The following is a 9,671-nucleotide window of genomic DNA, read 5'->3' as shown; positions in this document are numbered from 1 at the left end:
ATAAGCAGTATCAATGATTTTAATGCTTCATTAGTTTTTTGTGCAGTGACAGAAAAACATAAAAACTCCCTCTCAGCTTGTTTGTGGCCAAAAGTGTCCACCTCCTGTTTACATTTCTAAAATGCTATAAAACTAATATATATATATATATAAAAAAATTCCCCTTTTTTTCCAGTTTTTTAAATTTGCATCAGTCCAGTGGCCCAATTGTTGAAAAATGCACACTAAAGTGCCCTCTTGGGTGCCAAAACGCGTGCTAAAGTGCCCTCTTGGGAGCCAAAACGTGCGCTGAAGCACAACAAACTGCCCCCTTGGCTGGTTAAAACATGATAAACTGCCCTCTTGGGTGACAAAATCAGGCGCTAAAGTGCCCTCTTGGGAGCCAAAACTTGCGCTACTGTGCCCTCTTCAGTCGCGAGAATGTGCTGTATGTGCCCTTTTTTTGCTTTTTGCCCCTGCCTTTCAAAAGGTCTGTACACGCCACTGGTCGAAGTCCACCGACTTATGACCTCCGACCTATGAATGCAACAAGCTGCTTGTCAACACACACATCAACCCCTGGATTGAATAAGAGGGGGAGGCAAGCCACCCACTTTTCCCACAGGATGCGAAATGCAGCGAGTTTATCATTCCTGAAGCGTCCTGGGTGGGAGAGCCTGTCATCAAAGCAGATGTTAGCGCTGATCTGAGTGAAGCCGTAGAGGGGCATCGTAGCACAAAACATGGTCCGTCCTGTCTTGGCATCCCACATGCCACGTGTTGCTTCATGTCTTGAGCGGTAGACGCCAGCCAGAATCAGAATCCCAATGTAGACTCTCATCTCCACTTCATCCACATCCCTCCAATCCTCACACCTTCACCTTCCATGCAGGTTTCTGTTGGTGCACAGCAGCTGAATGATCGTCTCTGTTATAAACAGTTCAAAGGCAGACCTCATGTTGCTGATGTGGGCAACTGCATACAGGGTGGACCCTGGGGTGAAACCAGTGGATACTGGATTGTGGTGCAGGGTCTCTTCAGCAGTGGGAAACCACATAATTTTCCCATGACGAGACATCCACTCACCCGCCAGCCCCTCTGTCTCTGCCATCAGCTGATCGGCCTCCATCGCTGTGTCTGTACTGTCCTCTTCCCCTGAGGAAGAGGAATCAGGCAATGGCTGGAAGTCGTCATCAGTGGTGTTGCTGTCATCCTCTGAGGAAGGTGTCCCATCATCTTCAGAAGAGGACGTGTCCTCATCTTGGGTAGAAGATTTCTACTCCTCAAGCGCAGAGGATTTCTCCCCATCTTCACTCTCCGAGCCCATCACATACTCAAGTGCTTCAGTCAGGAAATATGACCTTCTCGCCATCCTACAGATAAAGAAGGATCTGGGAGCTGATAGGCTCACTTATAGCATTAGTACTGACTGCACCTGCATAAACTCCAGGACAGATTTATAAACAGTGTCAGACTTTGTTTTTGTTTCCCCAGAAGCCAGAGGTCAAGATGACCTGTGATCCTTTTTTTTTGGAGAGCAGCTATTTGAGAATGTAAGGGCTAGGGCTGCACGATTCTGGAAAAAATGTGAATCACGATTTTTTTGCTTAGAAATGAGATCACGATTCTCTGGCACGAATTTCTTTTACAAAATGTTTATTGCACTGATGAACTTGAACAAAACAACAACAAAAAAAAAACATGATAGTATGGCAGATACTACTACGCCTCTGCCAAAGCAATGTTTTTTTGTTCATTTCAAGTTCTATCATTGGATGAGAAATTATTTTTACAAAAGTAAAAAAAAAAAAAATTAGTCTCCCAAGATGAGAGGGCATCCTTTTATACCTCATGTTGTACAGTGTTTATTGGGGTCGTATCTTAAGCTAGCTGATATGTGATAGCTGCTGGGATCGGCTTTCTAATACGGAGGCATAATTTTCTTCCTTTTCCAAAAGCCACAAAAGCCGCATGCGCGTGGATTTACGACACCGACGTCAATCGTACGGCTGAATCTGTGCCGGCTGCTGTGCTCTGGGGCTGTGTCCGAAATCACCCACTCATTCCCTACTCCCTAGTCACTATATAGTGAGTCCAACATAGTGCACATTATAGTGAGCTCAATGGCAGAAAGAAAAACGGACTTTCGGACACTACTCCAGTGTCGTTAATGACTCTACCAGAGACGTTCTCGCTGTCGTAAAAACTAATTGTGTGCATGCGCTGGTGAAACAACATGATTGGGCTATAATTTTCCTGGTTCGGCTGTGACAACGCAGGTGACTGGCTGTTGGTGTAAGGGGCGGGATATGTGCCATCTTTGGCGTCGCAGATTTCCCCATTCAAAATGATCAGAGTGATCTGTCTCTACAATAGTAGAATGTCCCTGGTTCTCAGCGGGGGGCTTTTAATTTGAAAGTAGCGACTGTTCCTAGATTGTGGCTACAACAACAAGCTAACACAACCATACAGCTAGAGATCCAGGAGACGCTAGCATATCCCGATCTCAGCGGCTGTCCAGTTGCTCATCTAGCAGTCGAGGCGGAAATAAGTGTACCCTCCGAGGCGGGAAATCGGCGGACCAAAACAGACCCCCAATTTGCCGCCCTCTGTCTAAAACCACAGACCTAGCCGCCAAAAGGACGGGCAGATTGGCGGCTTGCTGCCCTGTCTAAAAACGGCTTCTCACTCACTCCTTCCATACACTTAACTGCATGCGGCTTCCGCCACTGAATCATGTGTTGTAAAGACGCTTTACCACAGGTTGAGGGCGGAGGCAGCGGCAGTGCTGCGTTTGGGGGCGCTTCAAAAAATCCGGGAGGAAAACAGGAGCATCTGTTTGTGATTCAGCTCGAGATATAAAATGCTTCAGAATCACTGTGTGTAGATATGAGATCATGTGTATGTGTGAATCGAGATCGCGATTTTTTAACGATTTTTTGTGCAGCCCTAGTAAGGGCTATTGTGTAGTTGTGTGTGGCATTTTTTTATGAAAAGATCAAAGCTACAGGTGTTTTCAACCTGTTCATCACAGCCAGGTTTGCCTTGGAAAGTCTAACCTGTATCGAGAGAAATTCACTGAAACTTGGAGGTGTGATACACTATAATTTATGTCACTTTATCTTGCCAACACATATTTGCAGGTAAATTTTTTTTTCATGCACAAACACACATCATTACCTGACATCCTTAGGATCACACCTATGTCAAAATTGTGTCATTCCTTTGCTCCATTGGAGTGCAGGAAGCCATCATACGCCCCTAGTGGAAACTAAGAATATTACCTGAAATTGCTCCCTTGCCCAAAAATGGACAAATGACATAATCTGGTAGAAAACATTAAAAACTAAAATTTTCAAGTGTTGAGTTTAGAATGAAAGCCATTTTACCTAAATTATATGATTTTATACTGTAAATCACAAGGAATTAAAAAATGTAGTTTTCATGGGTTTCAATTGGCCAAAAGTGTCCACGACAGAGCCATAAGGTACAATTGTAGATATACAGTATAATATTGACATATTTAAAGAGCAGGTTTTGAAAATTAAAAGATCAGACAAAAATCCAGACCCTTGGGAAATATCATTCCATATGCATTAACACAGCTAAAATGATCAACAAAAAGGAAGTGAGGTAGACACAAATGGCCAGCATAGAGTCCAGAGGGTTAAGTTATATTAACCAGTCTTACCTTCTCATGCACGACACGATTGAAAGAAAATGGCTGCCGTCAAATTCCTTGAAAAGCCACCTGCCCAAATTCTCCGGATGTTAAAAGTGTCACTCATAGGTGTTGAATACCGTCAACTCGGTGATGTTACACCTCAATATGATGTTTTCTCACCAGCACAGAGTTAATATTATCAGAATCAACACCAGAACCTCAACACTTCACACTAAACATGCCTAACACTAGAATTTTTACTCTAGTAAATTTGCTGTGAAATTAAACATATCTGGCGTTGGATGTTCAAAGGAGTAAAAACCGAGTATAGCCCGAATACCCACATTTAAATACGAAATCTGTGCCACTTGAGGTTATTTATTTATTTCTTCTCTTCGGGCGTGCAGTGAATCTTGGGATATGTGAGACCACGAAGTAGCGGTGCACACTCCAAAAACAGGTAAAAGCAGGGCGCATTGTGGGGTGCATTTGGAGAACACTTTGAATTGGGACACCCTTCACGCGGCATTGTGACGTCATTGCACTTCAAATGCACACTCAAAGTGTGCAGACCCTGAATTTGGACACAGCTTGTGTCTTCCCTCTGTTGTTTGTCCGTTCATTGCTTCTGTCTGCTTCTGCGTCTGTTGGTGTGATGTCCCTTGTGTTCCAAGTTTCTTGATGCTCCTGTTGGTCTGATGTTCCTCCTCTGATGTTTCTCCGTTGCGTTGCAGATATGTTTCACTTTAGTCAATCAGTGCATTTACATGACACTCAAGAAAACCGAATTACTGGGTTAGTCCGACTACGATCGGATCTTTAAGATGCATGTATACACCTTAGTGTACCGGATCGGATTTCTCATAGTCGAATTAAAGCACCCAGATTATTCGATTGATAGTCGCATTACTCCTGCTTGTATACATTACTGCAGATCGGAACTGATTTAGCGTTCTGTGCAGGCGCAAGATTTTTCCCCGGGGCCGTGAGCCGGAAGTAGACGGATGGCAGCGGTGGCGTCTTTCCTCCGAAATCACCGCAAGAAAGAGCGCCATTGTGCATCTAGTTTGTGTAATTATCATGTACACCATATACAAAGTGTACAAAGATGTAGCTTCGTCTCGCTCTTCGTACGCCATCTTTCTTGAATGCCGAGGCAGCTGATTACGTTACTAGTGGTAACAGCTGTTTCTGTTACCACTAGTAACCCAATAATCCGATTTTCTCACCGGCATGTATACTCGGATAATTGCAGTTGTCTGATTGAGTAGCATAGTCGAACTATGGCTGTAATCCGACTAAGTTGTGCATGTAAACGCACTGAATGTGTCAATCCCTACCAGGTCCGCTGGATATGCAGCGCTAAGCGGTTAAGAGGTGATGGGGCTGCCAGGCACTTCTCCTGAAAAACAGTCAGTTTGAGGGTGAAAGGAGTTGTTAATTTAGAACAGGCTTTCTTTGAAATCCAGAGACAAGAGGACATGTTCCTTAACCAGCCTAGTTTGCAAAATTGTGTTTTAGCAATTGGAAAAAAACTGTAATGAAGAAAATGTTAAATCAATAGACGGACTATGCTGGGGCCGAGAGGAAGTGACACAGCACTGTTTGGTAGAAAAAGGAGAAGTGTTACACCCAGGCCAGGCCCGGTTCTAGACTGCCTTGATTGGGGGTGCAGTAAGAAATGTTGATGGGTCACCAACTGCTACTGTTTTGAGTGCCATAGAGACAAGGTTTTTTTTGTATGCCTACCAGTCTATGATGCCAACCCAGACATAAGCATCGCAGATTCGCCGTAGTTCCATCGGCAAAGCTCTAACGGGAATTCTTTTTCTGGGTTGACGAAGAAAACAAATTCTGTGGCCAACAAATTATTGATGTCAGTCTACTAACATATTTTCGATTTCAATTTGAAGCTACAATGTAATTGGCATTTTACATTTTAAGCCCACCTCCACCTCCCTGATGTAGGACAACTTTATCAATGCCCAATTATAATTAGTTATCTAATATTAAATGGAATCTAAACCTAAATATTGCGCAACTGGCAGATAGAACTTTTGACGCACGGAAAGAACACACACTTTTGAGCCCCAGTGATGCTATAAACAAGTGCACCAAAACATGGACATATGAATGCACAACCCCAATGCATAAAAAAAAACTAAATCATCAGAGCCAGTTGTTCCATAATAAAAATGTCTTGCCATCATTTGTTATCCATGTTTACTTCTTCTAGATGAAGCTGCACTTGATTTCAAAAACAAATCAGTTGGTTTGCAGCATTTTTCACCGTCAGCCTACACTCAAAAAAATGATTCTTGCCCCCAATAACCATAAAGCAATACGTTTAATTAAAATGTAACTGAAATATGAAAATGTAAAGTTTATTTATTCAAACAAATATACATAAAGTAAAAATGGTTAGTTTAAACTGAATGTTAACAAATTGAGTAAACCTTATTTGACTTGATCACGGATGTATGGACTCGATCCTAAAAGGCAGCTATGCGCATGTGCGAGAGTAAAAGGAAACGTCATTTCGTCACAGTAGTCAACCGATGTGAAGGCTACTCTGAGTCTGAACCCTGACCCCGGACTTGGCATACTGAGCAGGACCAGAACACATTCAGCGGGTCTGAGCGGGACAAATGTGGAGTGAAAGCTAGGAGGTAAGTAATGTTATTTATGAAGTATGCTTAGTTTAAATGTGATGAAGACAAAGCTAGCAGCACTGCTTCGACACTGGTGAACATAACGTTAGTCATGCTAGTTGTGAAATGCGCCAATAGCTACATTAGCATTAGATAGCAACACAGCAAAAAAACATTGGTTGTGGTACTCTGCGGTACTGTTAACGTCAGGCTAATGGCTGCTGCCGCTCAGGCTGCATCATTACCTTGCACACCTTATACATCACCTTATACATCTTAGTCGCTGCTGTATTAATGTGATCATCGCTTAAATGTTGCAGCTGGTAAATGTGGAGCTAATTAGAAATGTGTATATATATACGTATATATATATATATATATATATATATATATATATATATATATATATATATATACATATATATATATATATATATATATATACATATATAAAAAAAATATATATATATATATATATATATATATATATATATATATATATATAAATATATATATATTATACTTTACTTAAGACACTGCTGGGTAGCTTGTGAATTTACTCCTGGGGACCAATAAAGTCTTATTGATATAATATATCACAATATATTTATTAATCATATTTTGTATTGTTAATCTGAATCTGCAAAGTAACTTCAACTAAAGCAATACTTCCTACTAAGATATAGTTGAGTAGAAGTATAAAGTAGCAGACAATATGTATATAAATATGTACAAGTACCTCAAATTTGTATTTAAGTACAATACTAGAGTAAATGTACTTCACTCGCTGGCTTGTTCTACAGCAGGCAAGCCAAACTACGTCCAGACTATGACAACGTTAGAATTTATTTAATATAGTAAATGTAAGAACTTAATGTTAACTTAAGATCATATTAAGACAGTTACACAATCACACACACATCCCTGTTTCTCATCCTGGTTGGAAACTAACCTTGTAATATATTTCCATTACTTCCAGGTACAACATCATAAGGCCAAATCAACAAAGTAGCTCACGTCTTGTATGGGGCAATCTTTAGTGAAGTGTCAATAAAGTAACTACAGGGGTGAAAATAAGAGGGCTATGAACAATGTCCTGGAAAATGTTTTGAAAAGTGGAGACTTGTTATATTATGCTTTCTTTTGCAGAGTGAGGACATTGACTGCATTCTAGAGGTCTGTGTGTCTACCTCAATGAAGACAGCGACACTGTCATTAAAGAGTACTTGGTTAGTAATGGCATTTTACTGTGAGCTTTCAGTAATTAACTTGTAATGTTTTCAATTTCAAACTGGTAAATATGTTTTTCACCATTAGAATGCCAATCATGAGGAAGCTGAGAGAGGGATTGCACAGACCACCATGGGGCTTTATGTGATTAGCAAAGATGGTGCTGATGCAGTGGACAAGCCAGAGGATGTTGGAATAGTCATCGAGGGTGTGGAACTGCTACGCAATCTGCAAAGTGTCTCTTTTGGATGTGCCATGCTTTTCATTCTGATTTACACACTCAACCTAAGCTATCTGCAAAAACTCAAATTCACATTACCTTTTTATTTATTTTTTGATCCAACAGATTTTTTTGATTTTTTGGGATGTGTGGACCCTGTTGGAATTGTTAATGGAACAATTGCATTTAAAGTGTTCATAATTTGGGACTTACTAAAAATGGATTGGATTTGTATGGCACTTTTCAAGACACCCAAAGCGCCTGACAGGGTTCCAGGTTCCATTCATTTACCCACAGTCATACTAGTGGTGGTAAACTACGATAGTAGCCACAGCTAGTACTTGGGCCCTGGGGCAGACTGACGGAAGCATGGCTGCCATTCAGCGCCTCCGACCACCACCTCATGACATACAGCAGTCATACACATTCACACGAGGCAAGGGGGGTGAAGTGTCTTGCCCAAGGACACAACACACTGCATGAAAAGTGGGATTTTTGTCACTGTGCGGCACTGTAGATTGTCGTGGAAGTTCAGGTTTACGACTGCACGCGGCAATTTTCAGGCAACACCGAAAATTGCCGTGAATTTTTGGAAATTGACGTGGGCCTTGCTTGGCAGTTGTCCCCCCATGACCCCCCTCCCCCTGATTCTAGGGGAGGCTTTAACATGTAAATGAAAATGCTATGAGCTATACAAATGCAAATCAGGGTAGCAGGGGGAGTTTTACCCCAGGTGACCTTTTTCCAAAAGGTATTAACTTAGTTTTAAGAAAATCTCTGGTATAAATAGATGAGGCTCAGTATAGCCTAATTATAGACTACATTTTTGCTTGAATTGATTTATTTAATGAATGTATACTAGATTAATTACTGTGTATGTCATTAGCAACGGCCAATGTTGTGTAAAAAGGATACACACATTTAGTTTTTTCTTTCTCTCCTGGGAACAAGTTAAAGATAAAACGCCAGTTGTTAATAAGTTCAAATTTGCATGAAATATTTTGAGATAAATAAGATATTAAAATGTATAAATAATTTCTGTTTAAAATGTGTGAATTTAAATTTCATGGGTTCTTCTTAAAAAGAAGTTAAAGTAATTCTTATTACGTGGACTTGTACAGCAGGTACAGTACAGCAACGGTGGTGATATCAGCCATGATAGACGTGGAAAGATAGCGGGTTGAGAAATACCGGTTCAAAAATGAGCGGGCAAGCGGGCAAGCGGGCAAGCGCGAATGACGCGAATGAAGCGAATAACGCGAATGACGCGAATAGTCCAAAATGATCACGCGGCGCGAATGGAGCGTCTGGCGCGGCGCGAATTAAGCGTCTGAAGCGATTGTATTCGCGTCTATCGCGATTTCTAAGCGATAGACGCGATAGACGCGAATGGAGCGGCTACTCTACATTGAAAATCAATGTAAATGGCGCGATTACACGCGATTCAGGCGACGGCGGCGCGAATGGAGCGTCTGGCGCGGCGCGAATGAAGCGTCTGGAGCGTCTGGAGCGTCTGGCGCGGCGCGAATGAAGCGTCTGGCGCGGCGCGAATAAAGTTGAAAATATCCAACTTTTCAAGCGGCATCGCGCCGCGACATCCAATCAGCGACGAGTTCAAGCCGACGACGTCACTTCCATCACGTACGGTTGTTTACGGTTGCTCAGGGCAACGGTGGAGGAGAAGCTAGTTGTAGCTCACCTCAGACAGATGGACAGGCGCTCCACAGCTGAGATGCAGCGCCTGTAGTTGGTGTCCAGGCGGGAGATCCTGGCACCGACCCGAGCTAACAGGTCCTCGAACTGGGCTCCAGTCAGCCTGAGCTACCGCTGGAACCGGTCGTCATCCAGACGGAGCTCCTGGAGGAGACAGTGAAATTCCCCCAGCTCTGTGTGTCTTCGGAGGACTTCATGAACCCAGACACGACGG

At 42.3% G+C, this 9,671-nt stretch overlaps 1 long non-coding RNA gene across 1 annotated transcript; it reads left to right on the top strand.

Moving 5' to 3' along the window:
• The first annotated feature begins 6,020 nt into the window (after positions 1-6,020).
• Positions 6,021-7,947, top strand: LOC115580014 (uncharacterized). Its single transcript, XR_003983788.1, has 3 exons — positions 6,021-6,312; positions 7,444-7,523; positions 7,612-7,947. It is a non-coding gene; the product is annotated as an uncharacterized LOC115580014 (long non-coding RNA).
• Positions 7,948-9,671: the final 1,724 nt, after the last annotated feature.

This window comes from Sparus aurata, chromosome 4 (genome assembly GCF_900880675.1).
Source record: "Sparus aurata chromosome 4, fSpaAur1.1, whole genome shotgun sequence".
Lineage (NCBI taxonomy): Eukaryota > Metazoa > Chordata > Actinopteri > Spariformes > Sparidae > Sparus > Sparus aurata.
This window is presented reverse-complemented; position numbering and strand designations above follow the sequence as displayed.